Here is a 14,160-nt window from a genome sequence, read left to right as displayed (position 1 = left end):
CCAGCACCTGTTCCAGCGACAAGACCCCGTACAGCAAAACCCCCCGATGCACCTGCTTCCAACAAAACCCTTCCAATATACGACATTTAATAAAACCAATATTCAGTAGGGACCCTGTAACAAACCCCCAAATTAGCCCAAAAAAGGGGAAGGTGGGAGGGAAAAGAAAAGGCCCCCACAGAAACACCCCGTCCGGCAGCTGGGTCACTACCACCGAAATAGTGGATAGTGCCCTAAAATGGCCGGTTATATGCTGAACCAGCCCAATGCTAGCACAACAGCCCACCCTAGCCCAAAGCTACCGCAAGTAGCCCAACCAGCCCGAGTACGGCACTTGCTGTTCCCCCCCCTCGGCCCCAAAACTCCCCAGAGGGACAGGCCTCCCAAGTTCTCGTCCTTGGATTTTTGGCAGGCAACCAATGTCCGGTCACCGGGTCACTCCAGATCTTCATTGCGCAGACTTAACTTTCATTATGTTTCACCTGCCATCTTTCTTTCAGCTTAGCATTTCAGGCCCAAAACACTCACTATTAACGAAAGAATCATAAACAGATGTCAATTTCTCAAATATGTTACTATCACAGTTTACCTTCCCCTTCTAGTCTATCACATGTTATTTCTTATTTTTTTATGCAAAGCGTTAGTAGCGAAAAACTTCTTTTAGGATTCGGGCAAGCATATGCCAGACTTGCGGTACTTTATGACCTACAGTTAGCAATTCTTTGGCCATGTGTGAGAGTTTTCTTCTCACATGGTTAAACACGTGGTTACTTACACAGGACAGGATCGCACTTGCGCAAAGTGATTTTCGGTTTCAAGCAGGATTTCTATTACATAGCTAATTATTCTTTGTTATTTAAGCTAGCAAAAAGTCTTTTTCCCCCAGTGTATGAATGTTGCATGTATGTTAATTTTTATTTATCAATGATTTCTACTTGTTAGTGTCTGTTAACGAGAGGTTGATCCAAGCAAGTTCCTTTTCTCGAATCCTTGCTCCATCATAAGTACTTACCATGTTTTGGCTTGCAACACTTTAACACTGTTGAATTCATGAATGACATTCCATTGTTTTTATAAATGTATCAAATTGTTTTGCATCAGCTCTGCCATGGCCACTTCCTACTTATTTTAGGTCTCGGCTAAACAGTGCATGCGCTGTCTCTTCGAGACACGTATTCTCAAATTAAAGGGTTGCGTTTTGAGGCGGCTGGTGCTGGCTTCATCATATCGCTTTTTCAATGACTTTCAGCCATGCTGAACAGCAGCAATGCTGCAATTGAGCATGGCTAATAGACATTGACAACGCAAATAGCTCTTGCATTGCCGAAATCTATTGGCTTTGCCAGTGCTTGTTTTTACACAGCTTCTCTTTTCATCTTCTCCTTGACAGCAGTTCGTGTGTCATTAAAGGTTGCCATGCAATTCATGTAAGTAGAATACACATAAAGTGCTGCACACAGGTGCACAATGTAATGAGACAGAGGATGCTCTATTGATCCTATAAAGTTAGAAATTATAACCCGATACCACTATTAATTGAATAGTATAGGGAAAATATTATCCATCTTAAAAGTTTACTAAACTCTGAGATGCGATGTATCCTGCATTAACCAATAGGAAGAAGCACTAACACCAGTTTAGGTTTATGCCATGTCAAGGCAGGCCTTGACATGGATATCTAGAATCAAGAACGATGCCATTTAAGATAACTTTGTTTCTTTTGTGAAGCAAAATGATGATTATTCAATCTTGTTTCTGCTACTTGCGGATGGTTTACACAATTATTCCATTGTTGCCACATTAATGTCGCAAGGCTGTGGTTCAGGCTATGAATATCAAACTTGGTTGAATGGGTCTACTTTAATTGTATCGATCAAGCTGTGCACACTAAAAGCTGGTAGTAAAGATGCAACTGTTGTAGAAACTGTCAATGCTTTGGCATCGTTTCTCACAGAGTACCATTCAGCTGACTATAAACCAGAATCCCTCAGCTCAGCATTGCCTCTCTATGAAAACAAAAAGCCAAGGGACACTTAGCACGTACCTGTACACTAGCACAAGGAATGAGATCACAGGCAGGGCAAGAAAAAGGTAAGATTTGACAGAGACGAATAGTTTTATTCTTTATTAAAAGAATAGAAAAAGTTGCTGTCCAAGAGACTGGAGAAACCTGGAGGAATCAGGTTGGATAGCAAATTGAGCAGAGAACCTCCAAACGGAGCCTGGGACAAAAGATGTGGTGGCTTTGTTTTCAAGTGTTCTAGCAATACCAAGATAGAAATAGTTCTACTGAGTGCCCATATACATCAAACTGGGAGCTTCAAATAGAAGCCTAAGATTAAGTACACACTGTTTGTCTGAAGTGACAAACTTATTTGATTTTGAATTGAACAGATCCCAAGAGATAAATGTAGGAAGCTGGCTCTATATCAGGGGCGGCTGGTGACATTTGAAGGTGGTGAGTCGTGGAGGTCAGAGGTGAGTGCCCGGTGGTGGGAGGGTGCGGAATGCAAGGAGGATGCGGGGAAACTGCAAGCCCTGCACAGCCGAGGTGTGACCGAGAAACAGAAAGGCAGAAAGCGGCATTACAGCTTTAAGCCATCCTAAGCAGCAGAGCTGGCTACACAAGGAACCTGAACCCGGGGAACAAACAGAAACAAGCAGCGGTGACAAGAGTGTCAATGAATACTGTGACACCCACTAAATTTGGCGCTGTAACACCAGCGCAACTAAATCCTACGGGTGCCATCTCAACGGTGCCGGGCGTGTGCCACCCACAGACCGACCACCCACAGCCTGGAGCTTCATCACCAGTTCATTCATTCGTTAATCGTGACAGAACCAAGCAGGACTCGAGGATGAATGAATAGAACTACCGCGTGTACCAGAGGCCGTGCACTGAACAGCACTGAGGTGTCCTCACTTTTTGTGTGTGGGGTGAATGGGGTATGGGTCGCACCGGTCTCATGTTACCCATTATGCACTTTAACCGCGGCCCCTAGGTCATCCCTCCTCCCCCCCCGACACAGAAGAAGCGCACACCCGGGTGAAGTTATGAGTTCGAGAGTTACACAAGTCCATGGGGAGCGAACAAATTAAGATTCCGAGTTTGAAGAAATTATGAGACGTAAAACACAGCCAGGTCCGGTGGATGGGAGCCAGACACAAAGTAGATGGGCTCCACCTGAGCATGCCGGAGACACCAAAATGGAAGTTAATGCACTTGCCTGTTGTTGCACGGTCGCACCCCAGCCTGTCGATAGTCTGCAGTGCTGTGCTGTGACTACGGCTGGTGCCGTTGTCCGTCCCTGCTGCTGCGTGTCGATCAGTCCTGGTGGTGCCGGAGTCAGAACTGCGCTGCAGCCGGCGGCCTCTTCCGCAACTCACTTCCTCAGCTCCCACCTCCATTTGTTCTATCAGGAGGCCTGGGGCTAGCGCGAAGGCAAGGGGAATGCTCCGGCTGTTGCCACCCACTGCTCTGTCTTGAGGGGTTTGGCCCTGCCCCCTGCCATTCATTTCAGTGGCGGCTCCTGAAGTCACCTGGGGTGCAGCATAGTCGTCCCATTTGAAACCAGTCATTTTCTGCTTTCTTGGGCCACTCCCTTCAGGATGACGTCACTCTTTCAGCATGTGCTTCGAGGGCGAGCAATAGTCCTCGCCCTGGCCAGGACATGCGTAGGAAGTCTCTGACCTGTGACCTCGTCCGTCCTCCCCCTTCTAGAAAAAAAGAAAACATTAATCAAAACAGAATTTCACACGGGGCAGGGCGTGAGCACTTCCACTTCATTTGAGGCTGCTGGCTGCATTACGTGTGGTATCTCTCTTCTTGTCTCCTCCCCGATCCTCGTCCCGAAGCTAGTGGGGAAACGCCCCTTTCACCCCTATGCACCAGCCGCCACTGCTCTGTATATACTATACAAAAGTCAGGTATAGTGTGCACATAGTCCAGTGGGTCCCCAAAGGTAGGCAGAGGTTAATGTAGATAATACTTTACTCCCTATTTGTGGTAGTGTTGGCGAGCAGTAAAGCCTTATCAGAGGGTACTGTTAAGCATTTGATGTACACACATAGGCAAGAAATTATTTCACACACTCCTTGGACCGCTGCAGTTAGAGAGGTGTTGGGGTGTCGCCTACGGAAGCGGTTGGAGGGTACCTCCCAGATAATGGCAGCAGGCTCAGGTTAGAAGCTTTTGGGGATTCATGGATCACTGTTGCCCAGGCAAGGATTGCCAGGGGGACCTCCTTAGGGTGTTGGGCCACTTGGGTTTGGGCTAAAGGTGCCGGGTGCTGACTGGTGGGAGACTCACAGACTCAGCCAGTCAGAGTCGTTGGTCTTGAGCAAGTCCGGTGCTCACAGGAGACAAAGTCTTTCAATTGCACAGGCAGGGCAGGTCCTCTGGATTCTTGAGGGCTGCTGGCTGCAGGACACACCGAGGTTTTGTTGGAGGAGTCTGAGGTCGGGACAGGCTGATAGGGCTGGGGCTAAGTCAGTGGGTGTCCTCCTCTTCATCTTTCAGTGCGGCTGTTTGGTCCTTCTTCTTTTTGTTTCTTCTTGTTGGCACTTGTCTAAAGAGGCAAGGTTCAGGGTTGCCCCTAAATACAAAATTTAGGGGTGTTACAGGTAGGTTCAGGTCGGGACCAATGGGTCCCTTCCTTGGGTGAGTCAATCAATCAATAAATCAGGGAATTCTGAGCGTGCTATCCACCCAAGAGCGTCTCAAGGCATTGGGGAGGGGGGTCAGCAGTGCTGTTCCGCCGAAGAGCCAGGTCTTGAGAGTCCTCCTGAAGATGTTTAGGGAGGGGGCGAGTCTGATGTCTGTGGGGAGCTCAGGCCAGGTCTTGGCTGTGATGTAGGAGAAGGATCTTCCTCCTGCTTTGGCTCTGTGGATGCGGGGGGTTTCTGTGATGATGAGGTTGGCTGGTCGGAGGTTTCTTTTGGGTACGTGGAGGGTGAATCTGTTGTTGAGGTATTTGGGTCCGGTTTTGTGTAGGCATATGTAGGTGTGGCTGAGGATCTTGAAGGTGACTCTCTTCTCCACGGGGAACCAGTGGAGCTTCCGTAGGTGTTCGCTGAAGGGCTTGCGTCAAAGTATGCCGAGAACGAGTCTGGCGGCGGTATTCTGTATCGTCTGGAGTTTGCAGAGTAGGGACTTGTTTATGCCGGCGTAGAGTGCGTTTCCATAGTCCAGCCTGCTGGTGATAAGTGCGTAGGGGATCCATTTGAATGTCTTTTGCAAGATGCAGAGGATGTTGCAGCAGCTGGAGGTGACAGCGATGACCTGTCGGTTCATGGTGAGGGATGAGTCGAGTACGATGCCTGGGTTTCTGGTATGGTCCGTGGGGGTCAGTGGGCTGCCGAGGGCTGTGGGCCACCAGGTGTTGTCCCATACTGAGGGGGTGGTTCAGAGGACAAGGACTTCTGTCTTCTCGGAGTTGAGCTTTAGGCAGCTGTTGGTCATCCATGCTGAGATGTCCTGCGTTCCTTTCTGGAAGCTGAGTTTGGCGGTGGTGGGGTCCTTGGTAAGGGAGAGGATGAGCTGGGTGTCGTGGGCATAGAATACAATGCTGAGGACATGTTGTCGGATGATGGTGGCGAAGGGGGCATGTAAATGTGGATGAGGGTCGGGCTGAGAGGTGACCCCTGTGGGACTCTGCAGGTGATTTACATTGGATCTGAGAGGAAGGGCGGCAGTCTGAACCTTTGGCTTCTGCCAGTGAGGAATGACCAGATCCAGTCGAGGGCGTTTCCTTGTATGCCGGCGTCATGTAGTCTGGCTATGGGTGTATGGTGAGAGACGGTGTCAAAAGCTACTGATAGGCCGAGTAAAATCAGGGCTGTGGTGTGGCCTTGGTCGAGGAGGGTGTGGATGTCATCTGTGGTGGCGATTTGGGCGGTATCGGTGCTGTGGTTGGTTCGGAATCCAGATTGAGATGGGTTGAGGACAGCGTTGTCTTCGATGAATGTCATCAGTTCCGCATTGACTGTTTTCGCCATGTCTTTTGCGACAAAGGGTAAGAGCAAGATGGGCCAGTAGTTCTTGAGGTCCGTGGGATCAGCTGAGGGTTTCTTGAGCAGGGACCTGACTTCTGCGCATTTTCAGTCGTCTGAGAAAATGCCGGTTTCAAAGGTGGTATTAATGGTGCGTTGAAGTTTGGGTGCGATCGCGGTGGCGGCTCTGTGGTAGATGTGTGGTGAACAGGGGTCGATGGGGGCACCTGCGTGGATGCTTATTATGGTTGATGCAGACTCTTCAGCCGTGATCGGAGTCCAGGAGGAGTGGTGGGATGGCTGGCATGGCTGTAGGGTGGGTCGGCTGCGGAGTCAGGCGTATGGTCGACAAAGTTGTCGTAGAGGTTTTTTATCTTCAGGTGGAAGTAGGATCCAAGCTTGTCGCAGAGGTCTTGGGACGGGGTGATGTCTGTGGCTTCGCTGCAGGGACTGGTGAATTCCTAGATGACACTGAAAAGTTCCTTCGAGTAGCTGGAGTTGGCGAGCATTTTGTTGTGGATGAAGGTCCTTTTGGTGGTTCTGTTTTGTTGGTGGTAATCCGTCATGGCGTACTTGCAGGTGGTGTAGTTTCCAGGTGTTTTACTGTTTCTCTAGTTTTTCTTCAGGTGTCTGCAGGTGCGTCTGGCTTCAAGGAGGTCGGTGGTGAACCAGGCGTCTTTCCTGGGGCGCTGTTTATTGGGGTTGCGTCGCGGGGCAAGCTTGTCTGCGCAGTTGGTGATCCAAGTGTGGAATTCCCTGGCTGCGGCATTGGCATCAGATGCCGTGGTGTGGTTGTCTCCGGTGAGGGTGGAGTTCAGTTGCTCATCAGTGACTTTGCTCCAGTTCCTTTGCAGTGGGCGTGGCTCTAATTTGGGTGCCTTGGGTTTGTCGACGAGGTAGTGTACTAAGTGGTGGTCAGTCCATGGGGATTGCATTGTGTGGACGAAGTGGACGCAATTTCCTCCTGCAAAGATGGGGTTGAGGGTGTGTCTTACCCTGTGGGTTGGTGTGGTGGTGAGTTGTTTAAGTCTGATGTTGGCGAGGTTGTCACGGAGGGTGGTGGAGTTGGGGTTGCTGGGGTTGTCAAGGTGGAAGTTCAGGTCTCTGATTAATATGTGCACAAAGATATTCCTGACTGCGGCTGACCACAAGTTCAGCACCTCAATCGCAATACCCACTTAGTGAAAAGTCCTGTGCAATCAACCTCCGAGACCTGCCGCAATTGGGTCTCACTGTAATTCAGAAACAAAGATTGAAGAAAATGGAGGGAGCACCAAGGATGACCTCACACTCTATTCAATATACACTTTTCAGTATCTGTTATTCTTCTTTTATATAACGGATGACAGGACAACAGCCAACGCATTTCGTTCCTTTTAAAGGAACTTCATCAGGGCTGAAACCAACACAAAACAACACATAAATAACTACATTACAAAATAGAAGGACAATTATACACACAATTATAAACATATTACATGCATATAAAACATAATGTTCTCTTGGGGCACAAAGACAAAACATATAGGCAAAATACTGTACTCAAAAGATTATTTTCAAGAATACACAGATGTTATTTACAAATATAATGTCAAGAACAAACCATCACGAATTAAATAACATATAATAATATGCAACAAGTATAAATACTAACAACACACCAAGAACATGAAGAAAAATGGAACAAAACCAGTCAACCTATTTTGACACCTTGCACGAGTTTTAAAAAATTACATAGATCCATAAGCACAAGAAAAAGAAAGCAAAAGGGAAGACAGAAAGGGATTTTCAAAGTAACACTTATTAATGGAAGAACAAAAAAAGGGGAAAAGAAAAAGAAGGAGAAAAGAGAAGAAGTCTATCCGTGAAGACTAGAATAGAACCACATGTTGAAAGGAGTCGAGGTTTACCAGAAAACATAAATATCTAAACAGGAAATACAGACAGCATATTTCATTAAAAGCCACCAAAATATTGTAAGCAAAAGGGTCCAATTGTATAAAAAATGGTAGACGGTTCCACAGTGATGGTAAAGTAAGAGTAGATTCCGGCCAAAGTAATCTAAAGGAATATATATATTGCAAATTTGCAGTCACAACCATGTTAGTACATAAGTAGAGCTCATTCCAAGTTTAATACGAACACCAGTCTTAATATGTGTACTAATCGACAGTGGGAAGAAGGCATAAGCCTCGCTTTGGTTCGCTAGTTCCCCCATCTGCAAGATAGCGGGAACTGAGAGTTGGCCTTCACCTCGCCTCCTCCACCTGAGGGGTGGGGTTGGCATAGGTGGGCACACCTCTCCTCCTAACTTGGTTTACCCGCTGATTCTCCTGCCCAAAGTAGGGGTCAGAACCGGTGGGGGCCAGGTGCTGGGAGAAGCAAATGGCTGGGCTAGCTCACAAAGGTGGCAAGCCTTTGAAGCTTCTCCTTCATGGACCCAGCCCATTCTAGGGGAGGCGGCTTGGCACCTCGAACCAGGATGTGCTTTGTTGCAGGACCCTGAGAGCAGTAGACTCTCAACCCAAGGGTCCCAAAACATGTCTGGTGGTGACCGCTGGCAAGGAGCCACTCAGCCACGACACTAGAGTTAAGTCGTTTTTCAGGGGGCATCTCTAAGATGCCCTCTAAGTGCATTTTTCATTATATCCCACACAGGCATCAGTGTGAGTTTAATGTGCTGTGAAGTTTGATACCAAACGTCCCAGTTGTCAGTAAAGCCATTATGGAGCTTTGGAGTTTCTGATGACAAACTCCCTGACCATGTACTCTTCATAGCATTATTGCACTTACAATGTCTAAGAATGGACTTAGACACAGTAAGGGTACAGGGCTCATGCACCTGTACCCTCACCACAGGTATAATGCACCGAGCTAGAGGGGTGGCTTACCTATGCCAGGGCAGTGGTTTGTAGTCATGGCACACAGGGATTTGTGCTATGTCAACTCTTCACTTTGTTCTGCACCAAAACACGCCGTTTTTCTGTGCCAAAACATGCAGCCTGCAATGGTAGTGTGTGTGTGTGTGTGTGTAAAGGTACAGGGCCTTTAAGGGTGGCACAATATGTTCTGCAGCCCTTAGAGGCCTTCCCTAGTCACAGTGCCCTTGGTACCTATGGTACCTTTTACAAGGGACTTACAGGTCACCCAAAGAGTTTCCAATTGTGTTTTGCAACAGTACAGTTTGGGGAAAGAACATAGACCCTGAGTAGCTGGTTGGCAGGAACCCAGGGCACACTCACCCAAAGTACATGAACATTAGTCAAAACGTGGGGTGTAACCATGCAAAAAGAGGCACTTTCCTACAAAAAATATAAACAGTTTTCCACGTGCACAGGTGGTCATTGATATCACTGATGACAGCTTAAATGACAGAATGAAGACAATAACTCATAAAACAACTACACAGGCAAGATGATCGTCAAGTATAATGCATTGTGGGTTAGAGCAAAAACAATAGAGGGCAACTATACATTAAAAGTAGGGAATAGTTTAAAGGAGCCGTAGCGATGCCAGTCTGTCTCACTTGGGATGACTCGGTGCCGATAGAATGAATAGAAAAGGGACTAAGAAGAGACACTATGGGGAAAAGAGTTAGGAGGAAGGATGCAGGATGCAGGAAGAAAGGAGGGAGGTAGTGATGTCCTGGAGCAGGGGGGTGGTGGAAGAGACCGAGCCATGATTAAGAAAGGGCAAAGAAAGAGGGGAGTCAGGAGCGGACACAGAGGAAAGAGAGGGAGGAGTGTTGCTGCTTCAAATGTCCCTGCTCCATTGCTATACAGAAACAGAGTGAAGCACAGGTATGTTTACATATAAATATATTCAGAGGTTAACTGTTGAATTAAATATTGTGCAAGTGATCTGTTGCTTACAGTGGTCTGATCCTGTCATGACGTGCTGCAATTAGGAAGTAAGACAGCAAAGAGAAAAACATGACACTGGCCTGCACCCTTTCAGAGGCTGAGACACAGCATCCATGACATCACTCTGCCATTCCTTTTGGCAGTGACATTTCCCGTAGTAGTCTCATTTCTATTATCTGAAGAGGAGAGGAATGCTGTGCTCTGCTTTAACAAAGACAAGATGAAAGTCACGTGCGTGTGTGTGTGTTTGTGCTGTGAACAGAAAGTATACTGTTCCTGAGACTAGACACGTAATCTCGTTTTCAACTTCAGAGGAACACATAACCGCTGTTTCTCAAAAGAGACGCACGGATCTGTTGTTATTTGTTAAACAGAGTCGAACTACATTATAAGGCAACCAGGCAGCGCCAGGCGGCTATCCTGACAGTTCAGTGGGACCGGTTTTTTGCTGTTTGTGGAGCAACTGTTTTATGGCCTGCTAGACCGGTTTTTACTGTTGATTTCCCCGAGATTACCACAAACAATGCCTGCAGCAAAACATAAATGCACGCAATTATTCATATCATACAAAACACGAATACAGTGCCAGTGAGCCATGGGGCTGGAACAATTTTAGAGTGGGGTTGCTGATCTGTCACATCACCTCACCAGAGACATGAGATATGTGACAGTCTGTATGTGGAAACACAACAAATACTGCCAGAAGTAAAATATTTGAAGGGCCCCTTTTTAGTCATTCAGTGGTTAATTGAAAGTAATTTTATGTGGCGGCATCTTCCGCATTCCAAGTTCCAGCACCACTGCCTGCTTGTCTTTACAAGTTCAAAGTTACATTACTTTGAAAACATGGGTCCCTGTTTTAACTTTCTAATTCACTAACCGGGTCTATTTTTATTTTGGTGCTGGGTCCTATTTTATGTCCCATTCCGACCCAGTGTTAATATATGCAGTCTCATTCTAATCTCAGTCAAAGGAGCCTGAGCAGGATAAGGTTTACAGTGCAGAATGCACCCCATTCATTTAATAAGAGCATATTTACAAGTCAGCGTATAGAAAATGCATTTCTATATCCGGCCTCGTGTCCAGGGCAAGAAAAAGGTTTCACCACCTGAGGAAAGGTGATTGTGACCTTCATTCGTCCCTCTCTGTTGGAACTGTTGATTGTCAAAGCTGAGCTGCAGAAGGTGGTAACGCAGAAGACGATTGGCGAATATCAAACATCCAGGGCCAAGCGCTACGAAACGGGCGAACAGGCAGGTAGAGCTTTAGCGTTACGACTAAGACAGGAAAAAGCTAAGAATATAATCTCCAGTATAGAAGAAAATCGTAAAGAATACACTGAGGCTAAGGAGATACTACAGGTTTTTAAGAATTTCTATCAAAATTTGTATGAGGAGGAAGATCGTGATGGAGAACAGGGGGAGGAGCGCTGGGACAATGGTCCCCGACTAGATGATCTAGCGAGAGAAGAGCTGGATAGGGATTTTACCGGGAGTGAGATCACAGCCGCATTACAGGAGTTGGCCTCGGGTAAGGCGGCGGGCCCAGATAGGATCCCCCTGGAGGTATACAAATGTATCGAATCTGAGATCACCCCGCTGTTTGTGGACCTATTTAATGGTGTATTGTACTCAGGAGTAATCCCAGATTCTTGGAGGGAAACCAATATAGTAATCTTTCATAAGAAGGGGAAACCCAGGGAGAATCCGGGGTCCTACCGCCCTATCTCGCTGATTAATGCGGATACTAAATTGTACTCTAAAATCTGGGCTAAAAGGTTGGGCAGTATTATCGGCGGTCTCGTCACCCCGTGGCAGCATGGGTTTGTCCCTGGGCGTGGTACGACGGATCATACAAGGAGAGCAATAGCTCTGTTCGACGCCCAGGGTGCCACGGGTGGTGTGGAATTTTCTTTGGGGTATCTTGGCAGGGAGAGGCTTTGGGGATAAAATTATCATAGCCCTCAAAGCTATGTATAGTGACCCTGTAGCGCGCGTGGTGGTCATGGGTGAGAGCTCAGATAAGATAGCTATTAAGACAGGTACGCGTCATGGGTGCCCCTGCTCCCTGATCCTCTTCTCACTCTACATCGACCCTCTGATTCAGAAAATATTAGGGTGCCCTAGGATTATCCCTGTTGTATTTTATGGTCCCATAAACAAAATTTTGGCATATGCTGATGACCTGGCGGTCATCACCACTAACCCCCAGCAGGCGATGCCAGTTCTGGCTCAAATGGCAAAGGATTTCGGCAGTCGATCAGGGTATCTATTGAACTAATCGAAAACACAGATAATTTGTACTAAAAACATTGTTAAATCCGACCCTAGATTTGTGGACTCTGCAATTTATTTAGGGGTGAGAATTAATGCCTCAATTGATAAAATTGTGGATGAAAATTATCTCCCACTCATTAAAACTATAGAAGCAGATCTAAAAAGAATAGGTGTGTTACACCTTTCATTGATTGGGAGGGTAAACGCGGTAAAAATGACAATGTTTCCCAAAGTGCTGTACTTGTTTCGGGCCATACCTTTATTTATTGAGGATAAATTAATTAAAAGACTGGAATCTATCCATATAAGGTTTATCTGGCAGTATGGCAAGGTCAGGCGATCCACTAACTTCATGTCACTTCCTAGGGAAAGGGGTGGGATGGCCCTCCCAAACTTAAGATTATACCACTGGACTTGCCTTTTGACACAAATGTCTGTCCTTTTTCATTCTGAGGTGAATTTTGTTGTGGAAAATACAGATACTAAGAGACCCCCATCTATCTTCGAGCTTCTGCTGGGGAGAAAGGTAATTGGTTTATTGATGTGCGAAGTCGATCGCAGATATTATAGGAGGGCCCGATTTAAGATTCTGGAAGGGGCATGGAGGGTTTGGAAGTCTACCCTAAAGTTTTTTAATGTTCCGAAGGTAAATTCGTATCTCCATTTATGTAACTCTAGCCTTTTCCCCTAATTGGTCGCAGATAGGAACCTTCAGGCTTGGAAGGGGCTTGGAATTATGACTCTAGGGGATATTATGGAGGGAGATGGGATATTAGGATTTGATACTTTGCAGCGTAAGTTTGGTATCCCATCTAATCATTGGTTTTTGTATGGTCAAATTGTACGAACCCTGAAGGTACTAAGGCCTAAGCTGCCGCCTCCGGTGGATTTCCCCTTGATGGACTCATTAGCTAAAGGGTGTAAGAAGATAAAAGTTGTCTATAATCTTCTTTTGATGGGAATCCAAGATGATATGGAGAAGACCGAATGTGCTCTGGCCACGAAATTGGGCAATCCCGATGTTGTTTTGGATCTCGCCTTTAGCTTGAATAAAAAAATATTTTGGTCTTCAAACCTGAGAGCCCAGCACTATAAAACGTTGTTTGATCTTTACCATATGCCAGCAAAGCTGTTTGCTTGGGGGGTTAGGGACGACGATAGTTGCCCTAGATGTAATGCTGGACAAGCAGATCTATTACATATGTTTTTCCACTGTGGTATGCTAATTCCAATTAGGGATGAGATAGAACATTTTTGGGAGGGGCTGCTAGGTTATAAGATTGATCTATCCCCTACCCTGATGCTATTGATTATAGACGATAAGCTGAAACTGGGAAAAGATGAGGAAGCTTTGGTCTTTATCTCAGTAGCGGTACTTCGGATCTTAATTTTGTCGGGGTGGAAAGATACTGCCGCTCCCTCATTCCAAATGTGGCTTTCCAGATTATTGGGCATACATAATATAGAGTCTTGCCTATATGAACAGAAGGGTAAAACTGTGGTGTATTTACTATGGGTACTGTATCGATCCCCCTATTTCTGACCCTTGTCTGGTTTATAATTAACTAGCAGCCATTCAACTGCACAGAAACCCGTTATCTGATTAGCCACACAACGGCACAGAAGCCCGTTATCTGATTAGGTCATAGCGCATGCCATCTCATTAGGCAAGCACTATTCCTCCAGCCCCCTAATAGGCATACGGTGTTCTCAAAACAAATCAAACCTACCACGACCTGGGAAATCCCCACAGCCATTGTTTTGATTTAGCCGAGAACTTCAGTAAAGAATGTGCGAACGATCAGTTCGTATGACATCCTTATTGACGTATTTATGTCCATCCTTACGTCAATCCCGGCACCTTACAGGTATAAATAATACCGACATTGCCTTAAGCAAACACACGAGGTGGTGACAAGATTGGAGCAGCGAGACTTGCCGAGGAGCCCAGCTGACAGCGAAGCCCACAGACGCTGCCCCTCCTTTCTGACGCGCTGAGAGAGAGAGACGCTGCCTTTTCTCCTGCCGAG

The sequence above is a fragment of the Lissotriton helveticus genome, chromosome 3_1, assembly GCF_964261635.1.
Source record: "Lissotriton helveticus chromosome 3_1, aLisHel1.1, whole genome shotgun sequence".
Classification (NCBI taxonomy): domain Eukaryota; kingdom Metazoa; phylum Chordata; class Amphibia; order Caudata; family Salamandridae; genus Lissotriton; species Lissotriton helveticus.
The sequence above is the reverse complement of the archived record's forward strand: the minus strand, read 5'-3'. Positions refer to the sequence as shown.